This window comes from Oryctolagus cuniculus, chromosome 1, assembly GCF_964237555.1.
Source record: "Oryctolagus cuniculus chromosome 1, mOryCun1.1, whole genome shotgun sequence".
Classification (NCBI taxonomy): Eukaryota; Metazoa; Chordata; class Mammalia; order Lagomorpha; family Leporidae; genus Oryctolagus; species Oryctolagus cuniculus.
Genome location: NC_091432.1, coordinates 163,147,805 through 163,173,741, shown reverse-complemented (window position 1 = coordinate 163,173,741; position 25,937 = coordinate 163,147,805). Strand labels below are relative to the sequence as shown.

Here is a 25,937-nt window from a genome sequence, read left to right as displayed (position 1 = left end):
GGAAGACATAGTAAACCTGAATAGACCAACAAACAATACAGAGATTGAATCAGTAACAGAGATCCTCTCAACAGAAAAGCCCAGGATCACAGGGCTTCGATGCTGAATTCTATCAATCTTTTCAAGAAAAACAAATCTCAATATTAAACTATTCAAAACAATTGAAAGGTTGGGAATTCCTTCAAACTCCTTCTTTCAAACACCTAAGGTGAGGCCAGCATCGCCTTAATTTCAAAACCAGAAAAAGTCAGAACAAAGAAAGGGAACCATAGACCAATATCCCTGATGAACATATGTGTAACAACCCTCAACAAAACACTAGCTAATTGAATCCAACACCACATCAGAGAGATCATTCACGCAGAGCAAGTGGGATTTATCCCAGGGATGAGGGATGGCTCAACACACACAAATCAATAAATGTGATACACCACACTGATAAATTGAAGAATAAAAGCCAGATGATTAGCTCAATAGATGCAGAGAAAGAATTTGATAGAAAACATCCTTTCATGAAAAAAAAAAAAACCTTAAACAAATTGGGTACAGAAGGAACACATCTCAACACAATCAAGGCAATATAAGCCAAACCCACATTAGGCAACATATTGAATAGGGAAGCACTTCCACTACTATCTGGAAGCAAAGATGACCACTCTCATCAAAATTATTGGATATAGTTCTGGAAGTTTTAGCCAAAGTCATCAGGCAACGAAAATAATGAAAAGGATACAAACTGGAAAAGAGGAAGTTAAATTCTCTCTGTTTGCAGATGGCATGATCTTTTATTTAGGGGAACCAAAAGACTCCACTAAGACACTATTCCAGCTCAGAAGAGAATTCAGCAAAGATGCAGGAAAGAAAATAAACACACAAATACCAATAACATTATTATACACCAACAATGCTATTGTAGAGAAAGAACTTGTAAGATCAGTCCCATTCATAATAGATGGAAAAAATAAAATACATTTGGATAAATTCCACCACTGATGTGAAAGTTCTATACAATGAAAATTACAAAACATCAAGGAGGGGCTGACGCTGTGGTGTAGCAGGTAAAGCTGCTGCTTTCATCCCATATAGGCGCCAGTTCGAGTCCCAGCTGCTCTACTTCCTACCCAGCTCTCTCCTACAGCCTGGGAAAGCAGTAGAAGATGACCCAAGCCCTTGTGCCCCTGCAACCACTTGGGAGACTCAGAAGAAGCTCCTGGCTCCGGGCTTTGGATCCACACAGCTCTGGCCGTTGTGGCCAACTGGGGAGTGAACCAGTGGATGGAAGACCTCTCTCTCTGCTCTCCTTCTCTCTCTGTGTAACTCTGACTTTCAAGTAAAATAAATAATCTTTAAAAAATTAAGGAAAGAAATAGAAGAAGACACCAAAAATGGAAAAATCTTCCATGTTCATGGATTGGAATAATTAACATAATCAAAATGTCCGGGTGCCAGTGCCATGGCTCACTTGGTTAATCCTCTGCCTGCGTTGCCAGCATCCCATATGGGTGCCGGATTCTGTCCTGGTTGCTCCTCTTCCAGTCCAGCTCTCTGCTGTGGCCCGGGAGTGCAGTGGAGGATGGCCCAGGTGCTCGGGCCCCCGCACTTGCATGGGAGACCAGGAAGAAGCACTTGGCTCCTGGCTTCGGATCCGTGCAGTGCCAGCCATGGAGGCCATTTGGGGAGTGAACCAACGGAAGGAAGACCTTTCTCTCTGTCTCTCTCTCTCTCACTTTCTATAACTCTACCTGTCAAATAAATTTTAAAAAATTTAAAAAGCCCATGCCACTCAAAGCAATTTACAGATTCAATATGATTCCAATATGATCCCAATACTAAAGACATTCTCAGATCTAGAAAAAACAATCCTAAAATTTATATGGAAACGCAAGAGACCCCAGATAGCTAAATCCATCTTAAACAATCAAAACAAAGTCAGAGGCACCACAATACTAGGTTTCAAGACATGCTACAAGGCTGTTAGAATCAAAACAGCCTGGTACTGGCACAAAAACAGAACAGTGGAACAGAAAAGAAATTTCAGAAATTAATCCATGTACCTACAACCAACTAATCCTTGATAAGCTAGCTAAAATCACTCCCTGCAGAAAGGAGGGTCTGTTCAACAAATGATGTTGGCAAACTGGGATCTTTGCATGTATAAGTATGAAACAAGATCCCTACTCTACACCCTATATAAAAACCAACTCAAAATGCATCAAGGATCTAAACCTAAGACCTAAAACCATCAAATTTCTAGAAGAAAACAAAGGGGAAATATCACAAGGCATTAAAATAGGCAAAGATTTCTTGGTTAAGATCCCAGAAGCATAACCAATAAAAGCAAAAAAAAAAAAAAAAAAAAAAACAATGGGATTACATCAAGCTGAGAAGCTTCTACACAGCAAAGAAACTCTTAACAAACTGAAGAGGTAACTGACATAAGAAGTGAAAATATTTTCAAACTATGCATCTGATAAAAGGTTAATATACAAAATATATAAGGAATTCAGGAAACTGAACAACAGCAAAATGAATGGTCTAGTTAAGAAATAGGCAAAGGATATGAACAGGCCTTTTTGCAAAGGATGAATTGTAAATGGCCAACAGACACATGAAAAAATGTTCAAGATCACTAACCATCAGGCAAATGCAAATAAAGACCACAATGAAGCTTCACATCACAGCTGTTAGAATGGGTATTATTCCAAACATCAAAACATAATAAATGCTGGTGAGGCTGTGGAGAAAAAGGTACTCTACTATACTATCAGTGGGATAGTAAACTAGTACAACCATAAAGGTGTGGACACTCCTCAGAAATGGGAGATCTCTTTTTCTCTCTCTGCCTTTCAAAGTGTCTTCTTGGACCACAATGAACTAAAATTAAATTAAATTAAAATCAACAATAAAAATAAATTTGAGAAATTCACAAATATGTGGAAATTAAACATGCTCCTAATCAATTAGTCAAAGAATTATAAGATAATAGAAAATATTTTAATATGAATGAAAATAAAAATACATCTTACCAAAATTTACTCAAAACCAGTAAAGCAGTGCAGAGAGGGAAATACATAGTTGTAACAGACTGCATTTAAAAGAAAAAGGATCTCAAATCAGCAAATGTATATCTCAAGAAATTAGAGGTAGAGTAAGCAAAACTCAAATCAAGCAGAATAAATAAAAAAGAGTAGACTGGAAATAAATAAAATAGGGAGTTTTATCATTGGAGAAAATCAATGCTGCCAAAACTTAATCCTTTGAAAAGATCAACAAAAAAATGACAAACTTTCAGCTAAACTGATCAAGAATAAAGAGTGAATTAAATTACTAAAGAAGTGAAAGAGGTGAATCATTATCAGCAGAAATAAAAAGGAATACAAGGTATGAACAAATGTATGTCACAAATTAGACAACTCAGACAATAAATTTCTAGAAAAACAAAGACTCCTAAAACCTTCATAAGAAAAAATGACTAAATTCAAATTAATAGTGTAAACTATTAATTTTAAAACTTACAAAGAAAAATCCAGGTCTATTTTGCTTCAACAGTGAATTAATTCTATCATACATTAAAGAAAATATTCATGGGGCTGACACTGTGGCGTAGCAGGTAAAGCTGCTGCCTGCAGTGCCACCGTCCCATATGGACGTTGGTTCGAGTCCCAGCTGCTCCACTTCCAATCTAGCTCCCTGCTATAGCCTGGGAGAGCAGAAGATGGCCCAGGTCTTGGGGCCCTGCACCTGTGTGGGAGACCTGGAAGAAGCTCCTGGCTCCTGGCTTTGGATTGGCACAGCTCTAGTCATTGCAGCTATCTGGGGAGTGAACCAGAAGATAGAAGACTCACTCTCTCTCTGCCTCTGCCTCTGCCTCTCTGTAACTCTGCCCTTCAAATAAATAAATAAATCTTAAAAAAAAAAGTCACACCAACCCTTCAGAAATTCTTCCCAACAATCAACAATAGGAGAAAATACCTCCCAGCTTATTCTATCAGACAAAGCAAATATTAGTCAAACCCAACACAAAAGCAGAAAACTTCAGGCCGATCTCTCTCTTTTTTTAAAAAAAAATTTATTTATTTTTACTTGAAAGAGTTACACAGAGAAAGAAGAGGCAGAGAAAGAGACAGAGAGAGAGGTCTTCCATCCACTGGTTCACTCCCCAGATGACTGTAGCAGTCGGAGCTGTGCTGATCCAAAGCCAGGAGCCAGGAGCTTCTTCTGGGTCTCCCACATGGGTGCAGGGGCCCAAACACTTGGGCCATTTTCCACTGCTTTCCCAGGCCATAGCAGAGAGCTGGATTGGAAGTGGAGCAGCCAGGACTTGAACACCACGCCCATATGGGATGCTGGCACTGCAGGCGGCAGCTTTATCCACTACAGCAATGGCCCTAGGCCATCTCAACAAACATAAAGCACGGACAAAATTCAATGTGTCTTCACAACAATGCTTAACGAACTAGGAGTAAGAAGGAATTCCACAAAACTGAAAAAAGACACAGCTAAAACCACACTTGGTGATGAAAGACTAAATGCTTTTCCTCTAAGATGAGGAACAAGGCAAGAATGTTCACATTTACCACATCTACAAAACACTGACCAGAGATTCTAGCCAGGGCAATTGGACAATAAAATTAAAGGCACACACTGGAAAGGAGAAATAGAACTATTTTTTACTCACAAAAGACATAATTTTATATGTTAAAAAATCCTATATAATCCACTAAAAAGTTGCTAGAAAATATGAGTTCAGCATGACTGCAGTACACAAGATCAATGTACAAAAATCAATTCTATTTCAATACAGAAGTAATTAGCAACCCAAACATGAGATTAAAAAATACAACTTCACTTATACCAATACTATAATAGTACTAAAAATAACACATAACAAATTTGGGGCCAGTGTGTGGCACAGCAAGATAAAATGCTGGCACACATGTGCAATGCTGGCATCCCACATCAGAGCACTGGTCTAAGTCCCAACTGCTCCTCTGTAGTTCCAGCTCCCTGCTAATGCACCTGGAAAGGCAATGGAGGATGGCCTAAGTCCATGGGCCTCTGCCACCAATATGGGAGATCCGAATGCAGTTCCTGTCTTCTGGATTCAGCCTGGCCCAGCCTTGGACATTGAAGCCATATGGGAAGTGAACCAGCAGATGGAAGTTTCTCACTCATTCATTCATATTCTCTCTCTCTCTCTCTCTCTCTCTCTCACTCTCACTCTCACTCTCACTCTCATTCTGCTTTTCAAATAAATCCAACAAACCTTTAGGAATAGAACAAATTTAAAATATATTCATAACATATTCTGAAAACTATAAAACTATAAAATATTAGTGAAACACACCTAAGAAGACTTAAATAAGGGCTGGTGCCGTAACACAGAGGACTAGGCTTTCACTTGCCATGCCAGCATCCCAATCAGGCACTGGTTCATGTTCCAGCCATTACACTTTTGATCCAGCTCTCTGCTGTGGCCTGGGAAAGCAGTACAAGATGGCCCAAGTGATTGGGCCTCTGCACCCGCATGGGAGACCCAGAAGAAGCTTCTGGCACCTGGCTTTGGATTGGTCCAGTTCCAATCATTGCAGCCATTTGAGGACTAAATGAATCAGTAGGTAGAAGACCTTTCTTTCTGTCTCTCCCTCTCCCTGTCTATAATTCTACCTCTCAAATAAATAAATAAAATCTTTAAAAAAAGAAGACCTAAATAAATGGAATCAGAAGACATAATATTGTTAAGATGGTAGTTCTCTCCAAATTGATCTACAGATTCAATAGAGTCCCTATCAAAACCCTAGTTTCTGTATAGAGATTCACAGCTGATCCTTAAATTCATCTGGAAGTACAAGTGACCCAGAATAGCCACAACAATCATGAAACAGAGGACAAAGCTAGAAGACAGACACTTCCCATTTTCAAAACTTCCTACCACCCAAATAGTAATCAAAACAATGTGTTATTAACGTAAGTATAGAGTACAGAAAGGAATAGAGTCCACAAATGAGCTCTCACAACGCCCATCTGATCTTAAAAAAGGATGGCAAAATAATATAATGAAGAAAGAATAATTTTCTTAACAAATGGTGCTTGGACAGGATGCAGAATACATACATACACATATATACATATATATGTATGTGTGTGTATATATATGTATGTATTCTCTCTCTCTCTCTTTCTCTCTCTCACACACACACACACTCTTGAGGCATGGCTGTAGCATCCCTGGGAGCAACCTCAGGTGGGCTTAACTGGGCTGGCCCCCATGACCATAAAGCAGGGCCTAGGGCTGGGCAGCAGATACATCTACATATTTTGTCCTTGGGCCATCTATACCACCTGCCCAGCAAGCAAGTTACTTTTGTACTGAAAGGGAAACCAATACAAAGGGAAGGTGTTTTCCAACCTGCCTTCTGAAACCCTAGGATCCATAAAGTTCCTGATTAAGAGTCCAGGTGAAATTCATGATGGGCATGTCTGTCCCTGGAGAAAGCACAGCCTCGGACTGCAGAGAACACGGGCTTACCCCATGCCTCCACGCTGGTCCCTCTCTTCTCTTGACAGACTTGACTTCTTGTGCCTCTTCCAGGGAACCTTCTGGGTGCCGTGGACTCATTCAGCACCTGAAGCAGCAGCAGCAGCAGAGAGCACTGCAACGGCTGGAGGACGAGGGCGCAGGTGCTGCTGAAGTGGCCACAGTACCTGGGGCAGCCCCTGGACAGGACAGAGGACTGGGTGTCAGCAGCCTGCAGGCCGTGCTTCAGAGGACCAAGTGTGCCTGGACTGAAACGAAAGCAATGCCCAGGCTGCAGATGGGAAGGGACGTCTGACTAAGATGCACCACGTGAGGGCCACAGAGGAAGTGCTGAGGATCCTGGACAGCACAGGAGGCTATGGAATACCAGGGCACATGCAAGCTGTTGGCAGGAAGCTTCACATATGAAGACAAAGAGGCCATCCTGGAAGAGCTACATCAACCACTGAGGAACAAACAGAGCTGCCAAAGTTTTTTTTCTGAGCCCTTGCCAGAAGAGAACCCAGAGGGAATCCCTGTTACGGGCAGGCCCCAGCAGACAGACCTAGTGGCAGCTTCCCAACTCAGCCTCCTTTCAAGACACTCTCAAGATTTCCCCACAGAGCATTGGGTACATGGCAACCAGAAGGGCTCCCAGGAGGCTGGGCATACACAAGGCCTGTGTACCACCACTTCAGAGAGTTCCCCGTGTGATGCCATCTGAATGCACTGAGCCACTGCTGCCTTGCTCATTTCTGGACTGAATGGCAATATTCAAACTCCCAGGCAAGCCTAGCCTCTGGCAGCTGCATTTCCCATGGCAGCCACAGCCCAGGCCCACTGCTCCTGATGCTGGGCATGCTGTGGAAAGGCATTATCAGGCCTTGTGGCTCTATGCTTCCTTGCCACTTCCTTGCTGTTCCCATCAGCTGGTGTGAGCTTCCATTAAGGGTCTCCTACCCTGCCCTGACTTCCTGACATGCCTCAGTTTCCATGTAGGTTAGGCATGGAAACCAGTGTCCTGTGGACCTCTCAACGCCTCTTCCTTGGCACCCCAGATTCAAGCCTCTGGCACTTGGGGCAAATGGGCCATGGAGCCCATCTCAGTTTTATAAATTACTCTATGAGTCTTGACTCCATCCCTCCTCACTCTCTTGAGTCCATAGGCAGTTGCTGATACCTTCCAAGAAAGGGCATCCAAAAGTGATGGCAGGTGAAGGGGGTCCAAGATGGCTGAATAGGGTTATAGCTGCACTAACTTCAGCTGCTAAAGAGTAAAGAAAAGGCCACATTTCCAGGGTCTGACTGAAATTTTTGGCCAAAAAGTAAAAAAAAAATGAAGACTCCATGGGACAAGAGCCAAGAAGACAGAGACTATAGCCATCTGCGAGGTACCATCTTACCAAATCAAGGCAGGAAGAAAATGCTTTGAGCTTTGCCACTCATACTTTGAGCTTATTGGGAATTCCTAAGTTACCCACTGACTTTTGCTTCAGCCTGGGGTCTGAGCTTGGAGCAGGGAAGCCACATTGCTGCCCACCCCCTCCCCTACCCATAGAGTGCCAGACTTGACAGGGAAAAGTCATGCAGTAGGCCTCCTACAAGAACCAATCATGGTCAGAGTCAAGGCAACTTGTGCAGCAAAGCACAGATTCCCTGTAACCTGCAACTGTAGGAGTTTCTGAGCATTAGCTCCAGAGCTACACTCATGCACTCTATGTGAGCCTCCAGAGAAAAATCTCCTGTATACCTTGTAGCCACCCTACAGGACAGGAGCAGGGTTAACTTCACCTCCCCTAGTCCCAATGCTAGGGTTGTCAGTGATATAAGCCACAGCATGAGTTGGACTCTCCCAGCATCACCTGAGGAAGAGTCCATCTGCATCACACAGTCTTACAGATACAGCAGTTGGTGCCACAAGCCCTGGCATCACCTGCCAGTGGGATAAGGAGTCAGCCACCTTTGTCTCCCTCAGCATGAAGAACAAGCACCTGGCCATCACAATCACCAGGGAGAATGACACTGAACTCTCTGTGGACCAAAGATTCCCACTCTAGGAAATTCATATTCAACTCAAAGCCACACTTCTATCCCTATAAACTGCAGCTAACTAGACCACTGTGTCACTTATAGACACAACTGACACTGATTAAGACAAAAGAAATCACTCAGAGACTATACTCCTTGGCTCACCTGGAACCAAAGCCAAGGCAACAAGTCAAGTGATATCCTGCGTTCCAGCTAAACCATAAACTCTTTTCCAATAAAATCTCCTCCATAAAGAAGAAGAGATGATTATACCAGATGCACAGATGTCAGTGTAGGCACGCAAGAGAAATGAAGACGCAAGATAGCAGGATGCTTCCAAAAAAGCACAACAATCCTCAAGAATTAGATCCTGAACTGAAGGAACTCTATAAAATGATAGATACAGAATTAAAAATGACTGTAAGGAAATTTAGTGAGATGCAAGAGGATACAGACAAATTAAAGCAATGAGGAAATCAATGAATAACATGAATGAAAATATTACTACGTAGATAGTCCTCATTAAGAGGCAAATATAAACTCTGGAGATGAAAACTTCAATCAGTAAAATAAAACGACTGAGAACTTCAACAGCAGAAGAGACCAAGTGGAGGAAAGAACTTCTGACCTTAATAAGACTTTTGAATTAACCCAATCAGACAAAAATAAAGAAAAAGAATTAAAAAGAATGAAGAAAGTATACACAAAATATAGGATAATATGAAATGACCAAATATTTCTAAAGTATTTCTGAAGGAGAAGAAAAGGGAAAATTTTATTGAGAACCTGTTGAATGAAATAATAGTTGAAAATGTCCTGTGTCTTGAAAGATACATGGACATCCAGATACAAGAAGCTCAAAGAATCCAAGCAGACTGAACAAAACAAGATCTTTTCCAAGGCATATTGTAGTCAAATTGTAAAAAGTTAAGAACATGCTCAGCACTGTAGTGGGTAGCAGGTAAGGCCACTGCCTGTGAAGCCAGCATCCCATATGGGTACTTGTTCAAGTCCTGGTTGCTCCACTTCCAATCCATCACCATGCTAATGCACCTGGGAAAACAGCAGAAGATGGTCAACTCCTTGGGCCCCTGCTCCCTCATGGGAGACCTGGAAGAAGCTCCTGGCTCCGGGCTTCGGCCTGGCCCAGCACAGGTTATTGCAGCCATTTGGAGTGAACCAGTGGGTAAAAGACCTCTCTCTCTCCCTCTCTCTCTCTCTCCCTCTCTCCCTCTCTCACTCTCTGCCTCTCTTTCTCCCTCTCTCACTGTCTTTCTCCCCCTCTGTAACTCTTTTAAATAAAATTTTTTAAAAATAGGAAAAAATATGTTAAGGACAAGGAAAGGGCCAGCGCTGCGGCTCACTAGGCTAATCCTCCGCCTTGCGGCGCCGGCACACCGGGTTCTAGTCCCGGTCGGGGCGCTGGATTCTGTCCGGGTTGCCCCTCTTCCAGGCCAGCTCTCTGCTGTGGCCAGGGAGTGCAGTGGAGGATGGCCCAAGTGCTTGGGCCCTGCACCCCATGGGAGACCAGGATAAGTACCTGGCTCCTGCCATCGGATCAGCGCAGTGCGCCGCCCGCAGCGTGCCAGCTGCGGCGGCCATTGGAGGGTGAACCAATGGCAAAAAGGAAGACCTTTCTCTCTGTCTCTCTCTCTCTCACTGTTCACTCTGCCTGTCAAAAAAAAAAAAAAGGGGACAAGTAAAGAATCCTTACGACAGTAAGAGAAAAATCTCAAGTCACAAATAAAAAAAATCAATTAGATTAATATCAGACTTCTCAGCAGAAACCCTATAAGCCAGAAGACAGTGGAATCAGATATTTAAGGTCTTAAAAGAAAAAAGAAAAAACTTTGAACCAAGAATATTATTTCCAGAAAAGCTATCTTTTAAAAGTGGAGAAATATTTTCCAAATAAGCAAAAACTGAGAGAATTCACCACTACACATCAGCCTTATTAGAAATTCTATGGCCAGCGCCACAGCTCACTAGGCTAATCCTCGGCCTACAGTGCCGGCACCCCAGGTTCTAGTCCCGGTTGGGGCACCGGATTCTGTTGCTCCTCTTCCAGTCCAGCTCTCTGCTGTGGGCCAGGAAGGCAGTGGGGGATGGCCCAAGTGCTTGGGCCCTGCACCTGTGTGGGAGACTAGGCGGAAGCACCTGGCTCCTGGCTTCGGATAGGCACAGCGCCGGCCGTAGCGGCCATTTGGGGGGTGAACCAACGGAAGGAAGACCTTTCTCTCTGTCTCTCTTTCTCTCACTAACTCTGCCTGTCAAAAAAAAAAATTCTGAAGAGCATCCTGCATTATAATGAAACATCATGAAAACGTGTGATACCTCTACATTCACTAACAAAGGTAGAATCAGTATCCAATAACAAAATGACAGGTGTTAAATTTTTTTTAAGATTTATTTATTTGAAGGGCAGAGTTACAAAGAGGCAGAGGCAGAGAGAGAGAGAGGTCTTCTGTCTGCTGGCCCAGCAATCAGAGCTGAGCCAATGGCCCCAGATGGCCACAGCAATAAGAGCTGAGCCAATCAAAGCCAGGAGCCAGGAGCTTTCTCCAGGTCTCCTATGAGGGTGCAGGGCCCCAAGAACTTGGGCCATTTTCTACTGCTTTCCCAGGCCATAGCAGAGAGTTGGATTGGAAATGGAGCACTTGGGACTCGAACCGGTGCTTAAATAGAATGCTGGCACTGCAGGCAGTAGCTTTACCCACTATGCCACAGCACCGGCCCCAGATGTTAGTTCTTAATTATCAATACTAACCTTGAATATAAATGGACTAAATTCTGCAGCCAAAAGATTAAGGTTGGCTGAATGGATTAAAAGAAATTTTTTTAATAATAAAAAACAAGAACCCATGACATGCTGCCTATAAGAAACTTAGCTCACAAACATACACACAGACTTAGAAAAGGGCTAGAAAAAGATAAACCAGAAAAATGGAAACAAAAATGAATAGGCATAGTTATCCTGATATAAGATAAAACAGACTTTAACTCAAAAACTGTAAAAAAAAAAGATAAAGAACATCATATTTTGATAAAAGGTTCAATTCAGCAAGAAGACTTAACAATCATAAATATATACTCACTCAACACAAAACCACCCAGAAATATACAGAAAATACAATTAGGCCTAAAAGTAGAGATAGACTCCAATACAATATAAGTGGGTGATTTCAACACCCCAATCATCCAGAGAGAAAATCAATAAAGATACCTCAGAGTTGAAGCATACTATGAAGCAAATGGACTTTTACAGAACATTTCACCCAACAGCTACAGAATACATATTTAGTACACGAAACATTCTGTAGGACAAGATATTTTACCCCAGTCCCAAGATGGCAGCCACCATGAAGAAGGCGGCTGCAGAAGATGTCAATACTACTTTTCAAGATTAACAAAAGATTAACAAAGTTTCAAGGAATATGAGTAGAATTACAGAGCTAAAGGAAGAAATAGAAGTAAAAAAGAAACAACTCTAAAATTTAGAAGATGCTTGTGATGACATCATGCTTGCAGATGACTGCTTAATGATTCCTTATCAGACTGGTGATGCTTTCATCAGCCCCTCACAAGAAGAAACACAGGAAATGTTAGAAGAGGCAAAGAAAAATTTGCACGAAGAAACTGACGCCTTAGAATCCAGAGTGGAATCAATTCAACGGATGTTAGCAGATTTGAAAGTTCAGTTATATGCAAAATTTGGGAGCAACATAAACCTTGAAGCTGATTAAAGTTAAATATTTTATAAAACTTTTTAATTTGCTTAATAAACTTGAATATTGTTTAAAATTATAATTTCTGTTCTTCAAATGACATGGAAAGGAAATTTTCCTTTTTAAAATTTTTCATTTATTCAATGGAAACTTGCCTATTTTCACATCTTGCTTATTTATTTTATATTTTTAAAAGAAGATAGTATGCATCTATGTATTTTGCATAAAAATTATATAAAGTCTAGGGGCTTTATGTTATGTAATTAAAATCAGTTAAGCAACCTATTATTTTTCCATATTATCATCTAGAATGTTTGTTACAGTTTTTATTTATAAGAAAATCTAACAGTTGTGCCCTGTTTATGTTTGATTTCAGTTGCTATCTATTACACTACATAAAGATGTACAATCTTGAATCTGTCACTGTATTTCAAAACAACCTTTGTCACATAGTAAAAAATATAAATGTATATGTTTAAATCTATGTAATATAGATTAAATAATATAAATTAAATCTATGTAATATAGATTTAAACATTTCACCCCTCGTACAAAACTATCAATATAACTGATGTTGATAAAACAGGGAAACTGGGGCACACTGATACGTGCTAACTGCACCTAGATATTGGAGTAAAGCAGAATAACAGAACAAGAGATGCGGAAACCAAGAGATGCATCTGTGAAAAGACACGGTTAGTGTTTACTGTTTTTTATATTTTTAATGATCAGTTTTAGACTTTTAGTGCTTTGTAATTAATTGGGGTTTGTACTGTTAATGGTGTGGAAGTTAAGCCACTGTGTATTTAAAAGTAAGGCTTCTTAGGGGCTGGTGCCATGGCTCACTTCGTTAATCCTCTGCCTGAGGTGCCAGCATCCCATATGGGCACTGGTTCTAGTCCTGGCTGCTCCTCTTCCAGTCCAGCTCTCTGCTGTGGCCCGTGAGGGCAGTGGAGGATGGCCCAAGTGCTTGGGCCCCTGCACCTGCACAGGAGATCAGGAGGAAGCACCTGGCTCCTGGCTTCAGATCAGCGCAGCACCAGCCATGGTGGCCATTTGGGGAGTGAACCAATGGAAGGAAGACCTTTCTCTCTGTCTCTATCACACTGTCTACTCTATCTGTCAAATAAATTTTTAAAAAATGGTAAGGCTTCTTAAATAAACAACATATTTGCCCCCTAAAAAAAGATATTTTGCCACAAATTAAGTCTCAGCAAAGTTGAAAAAATTCAAATCATATCATGTATCATCTCAGATCATTGTTGAGGTGGACTCATTCTGAGAGGAGGAGCATGGTAGGGGCAACAGGTGCAGAGTCACCACACAGACCCCGGGAGTCGGGTGAAAGCAGGCCAGAAGCGAGCAGCCCGCAGACTCCTTTATTTCAGTTGCTACAGCAGCTTATATAGCCAAGGCAGCCAATCCGGTCAAGGGGCGGTCTATGCCCTAACCAATCACAGCCTGTTGCCAGGCAGACTCCATTGTCATGTGGTTTCTGAAGCCATCCAATCACAGCCTATTGCCAGGCAGGCTCTGTTGTCATGTGGTTTCCGAAGCCATCCAATCACATCCTGTTGCCAGGCAGGTTCCATTGTCAGTGGCCATCTTGGCATGGCCTTCTCATTCCACCACATTTCTGCCTTTTCATTTATTTTTGAGCAATGGGAGGCATGATTCTTGGCCATACCATTGTTGACCCAGTTTCCATGTGGTCTCCGTACGCAGCTGTGCCTGTCTTAGGTTGTCCCCCAGGGGATCTTACCTGTCATTGACTAACCAGCACTCAAAATGGGAGACCACAGGAGTGCTTGCTCAGATGGGAGTAGGAATGAGGAACAATGGTAATCAGGAATGGTATGACCGCACACAGGCTGTGGGCCATTTGAGTGGCTGACCAGAGCTAATGGGTATAAAGCAGTAGTGGATGTGGCTATGGGCAGTTCCTCAGGGTAGGATGATAGGGCAGGTGCGTCTGCTAACAAAACGGACTCTCAATCTTGACCAGATGTTTCCTGTTTTTTCCCACTCAATGGGGATTGGGCCTGGCTTTTGTATGAGGTGAGCAATGGTCCCTAGAATTGGGGGTGAATCTTACTTATAGGCTCTCCATTATAGCTGATGGCTTGTGGAGATGTGTGATCTGTAGTAAGGACCGCTTGCATTTGTGAGAGCACATCTCCCCCCACAGCAACAGATCATAAAGTAATAACACTAGAAATCAACAAAAATAATAATAGAGCACTCATAAATACTTATAAATTAACATGTTACTAAAATAGGTCATTGAAGAAATTCAAAAGGAATTCAAAAACTTTCTTGAAATAAATTAAAATGAAAACACAACATATCGGGACTGGTGCTGTGGCATAGCACAGATTAATGGAACAGGACAGAGAGCCAAAAAACTAATCCATGTACATACAACCAAATGAGTTTTAAAAAATTTACTCAGACCATATAGTGGAATAAGGATAATCTCTTCAACAAATGGTGCTAGAAAAACTGAATATAGATATACACATATGCATGTGTATGTGTGTGTGTGTGTGTGTGTGTGAATTAAATCAGATCCATACCTCTCACCACATTCAAAAACCAATTCAAAGACCTAAATTTAAGACCAGAGACTATGAAGCTGCTGGAAGAAAATGTAGGGGAAACATTCCAGACAATGATATAGGGGATGACTTCTTGGATAAACCCCAAAAGCATAAGCAAGTGGAGAGCTCCAAGATGGCAGAATAGGGAGGGAGTGCACTGATAGTCCGGGAAAATATAGTTTAATAAAAGTGCAGATACTGTAGTTTCAGGAAAGAGTTAGGAAAAACACTGCAGAGGAAACTCTTCTGGAAGCAGTGGGACGCAGTGGACCTGGCTCGGGACCCCAGCTGCAGAGCCTATGCACCAGTGATGGAAAGGGAGGGGCCAGCGCTCAGACACTAGTTGCCTTCAAGGAGAATAGCTCAGCTGTGCGGAATTACTTCCCTTCTGAATAAAAGAGATGGAGAGAGAGAGAGAGAGAGAGAGAGAGAGAGAGAGAGAGAGAGGACTTACCATGCCAAACCTGGGTGTCTCACCTTTGGCACACCCTTAACCCTGAAGAATTGAACAGAGCTCTCTGGCCACACCCATCACAAGCCTCTAAAGATCCACCAAAAGCAGACAGTCCACTTAATCTAGATTCATAGTATAATGAGAAAAGCCACCACAGTGAGGGAAAAAAAAAGAAACCAAAGAATATCTTCACAATGCCAAGCATCAAACGCAGAAACGGAGGAAATAAGAACAAGGAACACATTATGATACCCCCAAATGAACATGACACTCCAATTCAAGATTATTAAGGGCCGGCGCCGCAGCTCAATAGGCTAATCCCCCCACCTTGCAGCGCCGGCACACTGGTTTCTAGTCCCAGTCGGGGTGCTGGATTCTGTCCTGGTTGCCCCTCTTCCAAGCCAGATCTCTACTGTGGCCTGGGAGTGCAGTGGAGGATGGCCCAAGTGCTTGGGTCCTGCACCCACATGGGAGACCAGGATAAGCACCTGGCTCCTGCCTTCAGATCAGCGTGGTGCACCGGCCGTGGCGGCAATTGGAGGGTGAGCCAACGGGAAAGGAAGACCTTTCTCTCTGTCTCTCTCTCTCTCACTGTCCCCTCTGCCTGTAAAAAAATGATTATGAAGATGAGATAGAAGAAATGCAAGATAAAGATTTCAAAAAATTTATAACAACAATAAAGCTCTGAAAAACAAATTCTTGAACTACAGAAATCCTTACTGGACAGGATAGAAAATCTCTCTCATGAAAATGAAATCTTAAGGAGGAATCAAAATGAATGAAAAATCTAGTATAACATGAAATTGTGATATTGAAGAGAAATCAAAATTAAATGAAGAATTCAATAGATCAAATGACAAACGCATTTGAGAGCCTTAAAAACAGATTCAATGAAGCAAAAGAGAGAATATCGACTTAGAAGACAGAGCACAGGAAAGTATACAGTCAAACCAAAGAAAAGGAAATTAAAAATCTAAAAAATATTGTTGGGAATCTTCAGGATACTATTAAAAAAACCAACATTCAGGTTCTAGGAGATCCTGAAGGCATGGAGAGGGAGAAAGGATTAGAAGGCCTTTGTAGTGAGATACTAGCAGAAAACATCCTGGGTTTAGAGAAGGACAGAGACATCCAAGTACAGGAAGCTCATAGAACCCCTAGTAAATATGACCAAAAGAGATCCTCACCATGACACGATGTAATCAAACACACCACAGTGAAACATAAAGAAAAGATTCTAAAATGTGCAAGAGAGAAACATCAGATTACTCTCAGACAATCTCCAATCAGACTCACAGCAGACTTCTCATCAGAAACCTTACAGGCTAGGAGGGAATGGCGAGATATAGCCCAGGTATTAAGAGAGAAAAACTGCCAGCCCAGAATATTATATCCTTCAAAACTCTCATTTGTGAATGAAGGTGAAATAAAGACCTTTCATAGCAAACAGAAATTGAAAGAATTTGTCACCACTTGTCCAACCCTGCAAAGATGCTTAAAGATGTGTTAAACACAGAAACACAAAATCATGGCCATCAATATGAAAGAAGGTAAAGGAAGAAAACCTCCCAGTAAAAGATCACAGGAAGTTCAAAGCATATATTAGAAATATCTTTGGGGAAATGGCAGGGCAAAGTCACTACTTATCAATAGTCACAATGAATGTTAATAGCCTCAACTTTCCAGTTAAAAGACACAAATTGGCTGAATGGATTAAGGAGCAAAACCCATCTATTAGCTGCTTACAAGAAACACATCTTTCCAACAAAGATGCATGCAGACTAAAAGTGATAGGCTGGAAAAAGATATTCCTTGCCAACAGAAACCAAAAAAGAGTGGGCATAGTCATCTTAATATCAAGCAAAATAAACTTTAACACAAAAACTGTTAAGAGAGACAAAGAGGAGCACTATATAATGATTAAGGGATCAATTCAACAGGAAGATGTAACTATTATAAATGTATATGCACCTAATAACAGGGCACGGTTTATTTAAAAGATATGTTAAGGGACTTAAAGGAAAACTTAGACTCCAATACAATAGTATTGGGGGAATTCAATACTCCATTTCCAGACAGATCAACTGGACAGAAGATCAACAAGGAAACAGCAGATTTAATTAATGCTATAACCCAAATGGATCTAACAGATATCTACAGAACTTTTCATCCTACACTTAAAGAATTTACATTCTTCTCAGCAGTACATGGAACCTACTCTAGGATTGACCACATACTAGGCCATAAAGCAAGTCTCAGCAAACTCAAAAGAATTAGAATCATACCATGTAGCTTCTCAGACCACAGTCGAATGAAGCTGGAAATTAGCAACTCAGGAATCCCTTGAGCATATGCAAACACACGGAGACTGAACAACATGCTCCTGAATGAACAATGGGTCATAAAAGAAATCAAAAGAGAAATAAAAAACTTCCTGGAAGTAAATGAGGATAACAACACAACATATCAGAACTTATGGGAAACAGCAAAAGCAGTGTTAAGAGTAAAAGTTTAGAGCAATAGGTGCCTACATCAAGAAATTGGAAAGGCACCAAATAAATGAGCTTTCGATGCATCTCAAAGATCTAGAAAAACTGCAGCAAACCAGACCCAAATCTAGTAGGAGAAGAGAAATAATTAAAATCAGAGAAGAAATCAACAGAATTGAATCAAGAAAAACATTAAAAAAAATCAGCCAAATGAGGATTTGGTTTTTTGAAAAAATAAACAAAATTGACACCCCATTGGCCCAACTAACTAAAAAAAGAAAAGACCCAAATCAATAAAATCAGAGATGAAAAAGGAAATGTAACAACAGACATCACAGAAATAAAAAGAGTCATCAGAAATTACTACAAAGAGTTGTATGCCAGCAAACAGGGAAATCTATCAGAAATGGATAGATTCCTGGACACATGCAATCTACTTAAATTGAACCAGGAAGACACAGAAAACCTAAAATGACCCATCACTGAGACAGAAATTGAATAAGAAATAAAGTCCCTCCCAACAAAGAAAAACCCAGGACCGGATTGATTCACTGCTGAATTCTACCAGACGTTTAAAGAAAAATTAACTCCAATTCTTCTCAAACTATTCAGAACAATCGAAAAAGAGGGAGTCCTCCCAAATTCTTCCTATGAAGCCAGCATCACCTTAATCCCTAAGCCTGAAAAAGATGCAGCATTCGAAGAAAATTACAGACCAATATCCCTGATGAACATAGACGCAAAAATCCTCAATAAAATTCTCGCCAATAGAATGCAACAACACATCAGAAAGATCATCCATCCAGACCACGTGGGATTTATCCCTGGTATGCAGGGATAGTTCAATGTTCACAAATCAATCAATGTGATACACCACATTAACAAATTGCAGAAGAAAAACCATATGATTATCTCAAAAGATACAAAGAAAGCATTCGATAAAATACAACACCCTTTCATGATGAAAACTCTAAGCAAATTGGGTATAGAAGGAACATTCCTCAATATAATCAAAGCAATTTATGAAAAACCCATGGCCAGCATCCTATTAAATGGGGAAAAGTTGGAAGCATTTCTACTGAGATCTGGTACCAGACAGGGATGACCACTCTCACCACTGCTATTCAACATAGTTCTGGAAGTTTAGCCAGAGCTATTAGGCAAGAAAAAGAAATTAAAGGAATACAAATTGGGAAGGAAGAACTCAAACTATCCCTCTATGCAGATGACATGATTCTTTATTTAGGGGACCCAAAGAACTCTACTAAGAGACTATTGGAACTCATAGAAGAGTTTGGCAAAGTAGCAGGATATAAAATCAGTGCACAAAAATCAACAGCCTTTGTAAACACAAGCAATGCCATGGCTGAGAAAGAACTGCTAAGATCAATCCCATTCACAATAGCTACAAAAACAATCAAATACCTTGGAATAAACTTAACCAAGGACATTAAAGATCTCTACAATGAGAATTACAAAACCATAAAGAAAGAAATTGAAGAAGATACCAAAAAATGGAAAAATCTTCCATGTTCATGGATTGGAAGAATCAATATCATAAAAATGTCCATTCTCCCAAAAGCAATTTATAGATTCAATGCGATACCAATCAAAATGCCAAAGACATTCTTCTCAGATCTGGAAAAAAAATGATGCTGAAATTCATATGGAGACACAGAAGACCTCGAATAGCTAAAGCAATCTTTTTTTTTTTTGACAGGCAGAGTGGACAGTGAGAGAGACAGAGAGAAAGGTCTTCCTTTCCCGTTGGTTCACCCTCCAATGGCCGCTGCGGCCGGCGCACCACACTGATCTAATGGCAGAAGCCAGGTACTTATCCTGGTCTCCCATGGAGTGTAGGGCCCAAGCACTTGGGCCATCCTCCACTGCACTCCCTGGCCGCAGCAGAGAGCTGGCCTGGAAGAAGGGCAACCGGGACAGAATCCGGCGCCCTGACCGGGACTAGAACCCGGTGTGCCGGCACCACAAGGTGGAGGATTAGCCTAGTGAGCCGCGGTGCCAGCCGCTAAAGCAATCTTGTACAACAAAAACAAAGCCGGAGGCATCACAATACCAGATTTCAGGACATACTACAGGGCAGTTGTAATCAAAACAGCATGGTACTAGTACAGAAACAGATGGATAGACCAATGGAACAGAATGAAACACCAGAAATCAATCCAAACATCTACAGCCAACTTATATTTGATCAAAGATCTAAAGCCAATTCCTCGAGCAAGGACAGTCTATTCAATAAATGGTGCTGGGAAAACTGGATTTCCACGTGCAGAAGCATGAAGCAAGACCCCCTACCTTTCACCTTACACAAAAATCCACTCAACATGGATTAAAGATCTAAATCTATGACCCAACACCATCAAATTATTAGAGAACATTGGAGAAACCCTGCAAGATATAAGCACAGGCAAAGACTTCTTGGAAAAGACACTGGAGGCACAGGCAGTCAAAGCCAAAATCAACGATTGGGATTGCATAAAATTGAGAAGTTTCTGTACTGCAAAAGAAACAGGAAAGTGAAGAGGCAACCAACAGAATGGGAAAAAATATTTGCAAACCATGCAACCGATAAAGGATTAATAACTAGAAACTATAAAGAGATCAAGAAACTCCACAAAAACAAAACAAACAACCCACTTAAGAGATGGGCCAAGGACCTCAATAGACATTTTTCAAAAGAGGAAATCCAAATGGCCAACAGACACATGAAAAAATGTTCAGGATCACTAGAATCAGGGAAATGCAATCAAAACCACAGTGAGGTTTCACCTCACCCCTGTTAGAGAATGGCTCACATACAGAAATCTACCAACAACAGATGCTGGCGACGATGTGGGAAAAAGGAACACTAACCCACTGTTGGTGGCAATGCAAACTGGTAAAGCCACTATGGAAGTCAATTTGGAGATTCCTCAAAAACCTGACTATAACCCTACCATACAACCCAGCCATCCCACTCCTTGGAATTTACCCAAAGGAAATTAAATTGGCAAATAAAAAGGCTATCTGCACCTTAATGTTTATTGCAGCTCAATTCACAATAGCTAAGACCTGGAATCAACCTAAATGCCCATCAACAGTAGACGGGATAAACAAATTATGGGACATGTACTCTATAGAATACTATACAGCAGTCAAAAACAATGAAACCCGGTCATTTGCAACAAGATGGAGGAATTTGGACAACATCATGCTGAGTGAAATAAGCCAGTCCCAAAGGGACAAATATCATATGTTCTCCCTGATCGGTGACAATTAACTGAGCACCAAAAAGGAAACTTGTTGAAGTGAAATGGACACTATGAGAAACAGTGACTTGATCAGTCCTTGTCCTGACTGTTGATGAAAAACTTAATACTTTATCCCTTTTAGTATTTTTTTGTCCTACTTAATACTTTTGGTTGAATTCTGTAATTAACACACAATTATTCTTAGGTGTTTAAATTTAACTGAAAAGTGACCCCTGTCAAATATAAGAGTGGGAATAAGAGAGGGAAGAGATGTACAATTTGGGACATGCTCAAGCCGACTTGCCCCAAACAAAATTAGAAACATGCCAGGGGATTCCAATTCAATCCCATCAAGGTGGCATGTACCAATGTCATCTCACTAGTCCAAGTGATCAGTTTCAGTTCACAATTGATCATAATGATAGGATTAAGAGTCAAAGGGATCACATAAGTAAGACTAGTGTCTGGTAATACTAACTAATAGAATTAAAAAAGAGAGAATGATCCAACATGGGAAGCGAGACACACAGCAGACTCATAGAATGGCAGATGTCCTAAACAGCGCTCTGGCCTCAGAATCAGCCCTTAAGGCATTCAGATCCAGCTGAAAAGCCCATGAGAGTATTTCAGGCATGGAAAGCCAAGACACTGGCAAAAAAAAAAAAAAAATGACCTAAATGAAAGATCTCTGTGAGTGAGATCCCAATGGAAAGAACAGGTCATCAAAGAAGGAGGTACCTTTCTCTGAAGGGAGGAGAGAACTTCCACTCTGACTATGACCTTAAATAAGGTTGGAGTTGGCGAACTCAAAAGGTTTCCATAGCCTCGGCAACTCACGACAAGAGCCTAGGTGTTGCTCCCCATTTGCGGAGGAACGACACCAAACCCTGGGCTGTTCTTTCTGCCCTGCCCTTCCCGGGTTAGCTGCCCTTCCCCAACTCGTGGAGGAATGACGCCGTCCCGGGTTAGCTGCCAGCCCTTCCACCTCCGTGGAGGGGCAGCACCCCCCGCTGCTTTCCCCGCTTCCGTGGAGGAGCGGCACACAGCCAGCCGGCTCTCTCGGGGACTGCTCAGATGTTCCTCAGGTATTCCCTCAGATGTTCCTGGTGCATGTTGTCTCTCTCCTCCTTTATAGTCCTCTTCCACCAATCCCAACTCTGCTGCCCACACACCGAGCACGCTGCTCTCCTCCAATCAGGAGCAGGATCAGCTCCTGCAGTTTATTGGTCGAACTGGAGGCAGCTGTGTAGAAGTTGTTTGGTCTCTCTCTCAGCGCCATATTGTGGGAGAGCAGATGCATAGAATAAGTCTTAATTCCAGTAACTTAGTCTAGTCTCAGTTGCTCCCCACACCTAGGGTGATTACTGATGCCATAAACAAGAATGTCAATTTGTTAAGTCAACAACAAGAGTCACTGTGCACTTACTCCCCATGTAGGATCTCTGTCCTTAATGTGTTGTACATTGTGAATTAATGCTATAACTAGTACTCAAACAGCACTTTACACTTTGTGTTTCTGTGTGGGTGCAAACTGATGAAATCTTTACTTAATATATACTAAATTGATCTTCTGTCTATAAAGATCATTGAAAATGAATCTTGATGTGAATGGAATGGGAGAGGGAGCAGGAGATGGGAGGGTTGTGGGTGGGAGAGAAGTTATGGGGGGAAAAGCCACTGTAATCCAAAAGCTGTACTTTGGAAATTTATATTTTATTAAATAAAAGTCAAAAAAAAAGCATAGGCAACAAAAGCAAAGCAAAGGGGCCAGCACTGTGGCACAGTGTGTTAACACCCTAGCCTGAAGTGCTGGCATCCCATATGGGTGCTGGTTCAAGTCCCGGCTGCTCCACTTCTGATCCAGCTCTCTGCCGTGGCCTGGGAAAGCAGTAGAAGATGGCCCAAGTCCTTGAGCTCCTGTACCCATGTGGGAGACCTGGAGGAAGCTCCTGGCTCCTGGCTTCGGATCGGCACAGCTCCAGCCATTGCGGCCATCTGGGAGTGAACCAGCAGATGGAAGACCTCTCTCTCTGCCTTTTCTCTCTTTGTGTAACTCTGACTTTCAAATAAATAAATAAATAAATCTTAAAAAGAAGCTAAACAAATAATATTACATCAAACTCAGAAGCCTCCTCACAGCAAAAGAAATGATCAATAGAGTGAAAAGAAATGCAACAGAATGAGAAAAAAGATTTGCAAACTACCTATCTGACAAAGGATTAATACCCAGAATGTAACAGCAACATAAAAAACTCAACAAAAAAATATCAATCCAGTTAAGAAATGTGTAAAGTGGGAGCGGTGCAAAGTGGCATAATGGGTGGAGCTGCCGCCTGCAGTGCTGGCATTCCATATGGGCACCAGTTCAAGTCCCAGCTGCTCCACTTCCCTACTGCTATTACCCGGGAAAGCAGCAGAAAATGGCCAAAGTCCTGGGACCCTGCACCCATGTGGGAGATCCAGAAGAGGTTCCTGGATCCTGGCTCTGGATGGGCACAGCTCCGGCTGTGTGGCCAGTTGGGGAGTGAACCAGTGGATGGAGGACCTCTCTCTCTCTGCCTCTGCCTCTCTAACTCTATCTTTGAAATAAATAAATATTTAAAAAAAAAAGAAATGTGCAAAGGACCTCAACAGACAGTTCTCAAAAAAATACAAATGGCCAACAAATATATGAAAAAATTGCTCAGTATCACTAGCCATCAGGGAAATGCAAATCAAAACCACAATAACATGCCACCTCAACCCTGTCAGAATGGCTAAAGTCCCAAAGGCAAAGTGTAGCAGATGCTGGCAAGGAGGTAGAGAAAGGGGTACACTTATACACTGCTGGTAGAAATGTAAATTAGTGCAGCCACTGTGAAAAACATTGTGGAGATTTCTTAAAAAACTGGAAATAGACTTGCTGTACGATTCAGCAATCCTACTACTTGGTATATATCCAAAACACATGAACATGTTGTATCAAAGAGGTATCTACACCACCATGTTTATAGCAACATGCTCACAATAACCAAAACTGGGAATCAACCAGTGTGTCTGCTATCAGATGAAGGGATAAAAAAAAATGTGGTATACACACAAAATGGAACATTATTCAACTATAAAAAAGAATGAAATTCTACCACTTGCAACAAAATGGATGCAACTGGAGGACATCACAATGAGTGAAATAAACCAGACATGGAAAGACAAATACCACATGTTCTCCCTTTTTAAAAGAAAAAAAAAAACCCACAAAACAAAGAAAGAAATGCCTATGTGTATCAGTACTGGTGCAAAATTATAGTTTTAATTATCTGTAAACTTACCAGATAATTTTAATTATCCATGATTACTTTAAGATTTACTGTATGGTCGGCGCCGCGGCTCACTAGGCTAATCCTCCGCCTTGTGGCGCCGGTACACCCAGTTCTAGTCCCGGTTGGGGCGCCAGATTCTGTCCTGGTTGCCCCTCTTCCAGGCCAGCTCTCTGCTGTGGCCCGGGAGTGCAGTGGAGGATGGCCCAAGTGCTTGGGCCCTACACTCCATGGGAGACCAGGATAAGCACCTGGTTCCTGCCATCAGATCAGCGCGGTGCGCTGGCCACAGTGCGTTGGCCACAGCCACCATTGGAGGGTGAACCAACGGCAAAAAGGAAGACCTTTCTCTCTGCCTCTCTCTCTCACTGTCCACTCTGCATGTCAAAAAAAAAATTTTAAAAAAAGATTTACTGTATATGGGTGAAATGGTCATTTTTCCATTCAATTATTATATATAACCATTGTCTATAGTCTCACTTAACTAGAGGTTTTTGCTTTTTATTTGTTAAAGTTCTTATTCAGTGAAGCATTAATTCTTTTAACTGTAGTATAAATTTAAAAGATGTTATTTCAAAAACTAAAAAAGGAAAGAGTGAAAGGGAGAAGGAGGGAGAGTGGGAGTGAGATATCATTATGTTCTTAGAATTATATCTAAGAACTAAATTGAATCTGTTAAAAACTAATTAAAATTAATTTTCAAAAATGTGGTGGCAAGGCCGGTGCCGCGGCTCACTAGGCTAATCCTCCGCCTTGCGGCGCCGGCACACCAGGTTCTAGTCCCGGTCGGGGCGCCGGATTCTGTCCCAGTTGCCCCTCTTCCAGGCCAGCTCTCTGCTGTGGCGAGGGAGTGCAGTGGAGGATGGCCCAGGTGCTTGGGCCCTGCACCCCATGGGAGACCAGGAAAAGCACCTGGCTCCTGGCTCCTGCCATTGGATCAGCGCGGTGCGCTGGCCGCAGCGCGCTGGCCGCGGCGGCCATTGGAGGGTGAACCAATGGCAAAAGGAAGACCTTTCTCTCTCTCTCTCTCTCTCTCTCTCTCTCTCACTGTCCACTCTGCCTGTCAAAAAAAAATAAATAAATAAAATAAAAATAAATTAAAAAAAATGTGGTGGCAAGACACTGTTCCAACAGGTACAGCCCTGCCTGCACCAAGGGAAGCCCCTAAGGAAACCTGGGACACTATCCCTGACCTGCCAGCTCCTAAGCCAACAGTTGCTGAGACCGGAGGCTAGGCTAATCCTCCGCCTGTGGCACCGGCACACCGGGTTCTAGTCCCGGTTGAGGCGCCAGATTCTGTCCCAGTTACTCCTCTTCCAGTCCAGCTCTCTGCTGTGGCCCAGGAAGGCAGTGGAGGATGGCCCAAGTGCTTGGGCCCTGCACCTGTGTGGGAGACCAGGAGGAAGTACCTGGCTCCTGGCTTTGGATCGGCGCAGCCCGCTGGCTGTAGCAGCCATTTGGGGGGTGAACCAACAAAAGGAAGACCTTTCTCTCTGTCTCTCTCAAAAAAAAACCCTCTCATCATGCAAGTAAAATATGTAAGGGCACTTCAAAAAATGCATGAAAACACATATTACGAA

At 42.0% G+C, this 25,937-nt stretch overlaps 1 protein-coding gene and 1 pseudogene across 2 annotated transcripts in view; one reads left to right on the top strand and one right to left on the bottom strand.

Moving 5' to 3' along the window:
• DMRT2 (doublesex and mab-3 related transcription factor 2) overlaps window positions 1-25,937 on the bottom strand; it is a 204,562-nt gene that overhangs the window by 82,256 nt on the left and 96,369 nt on the right. The window lies entirely within an intron of this gene.
• Window positions 11,893-12,352, top strand: LOC100339037 (prefoldin subunit 4 pseudogene; annotated as a pseudogene).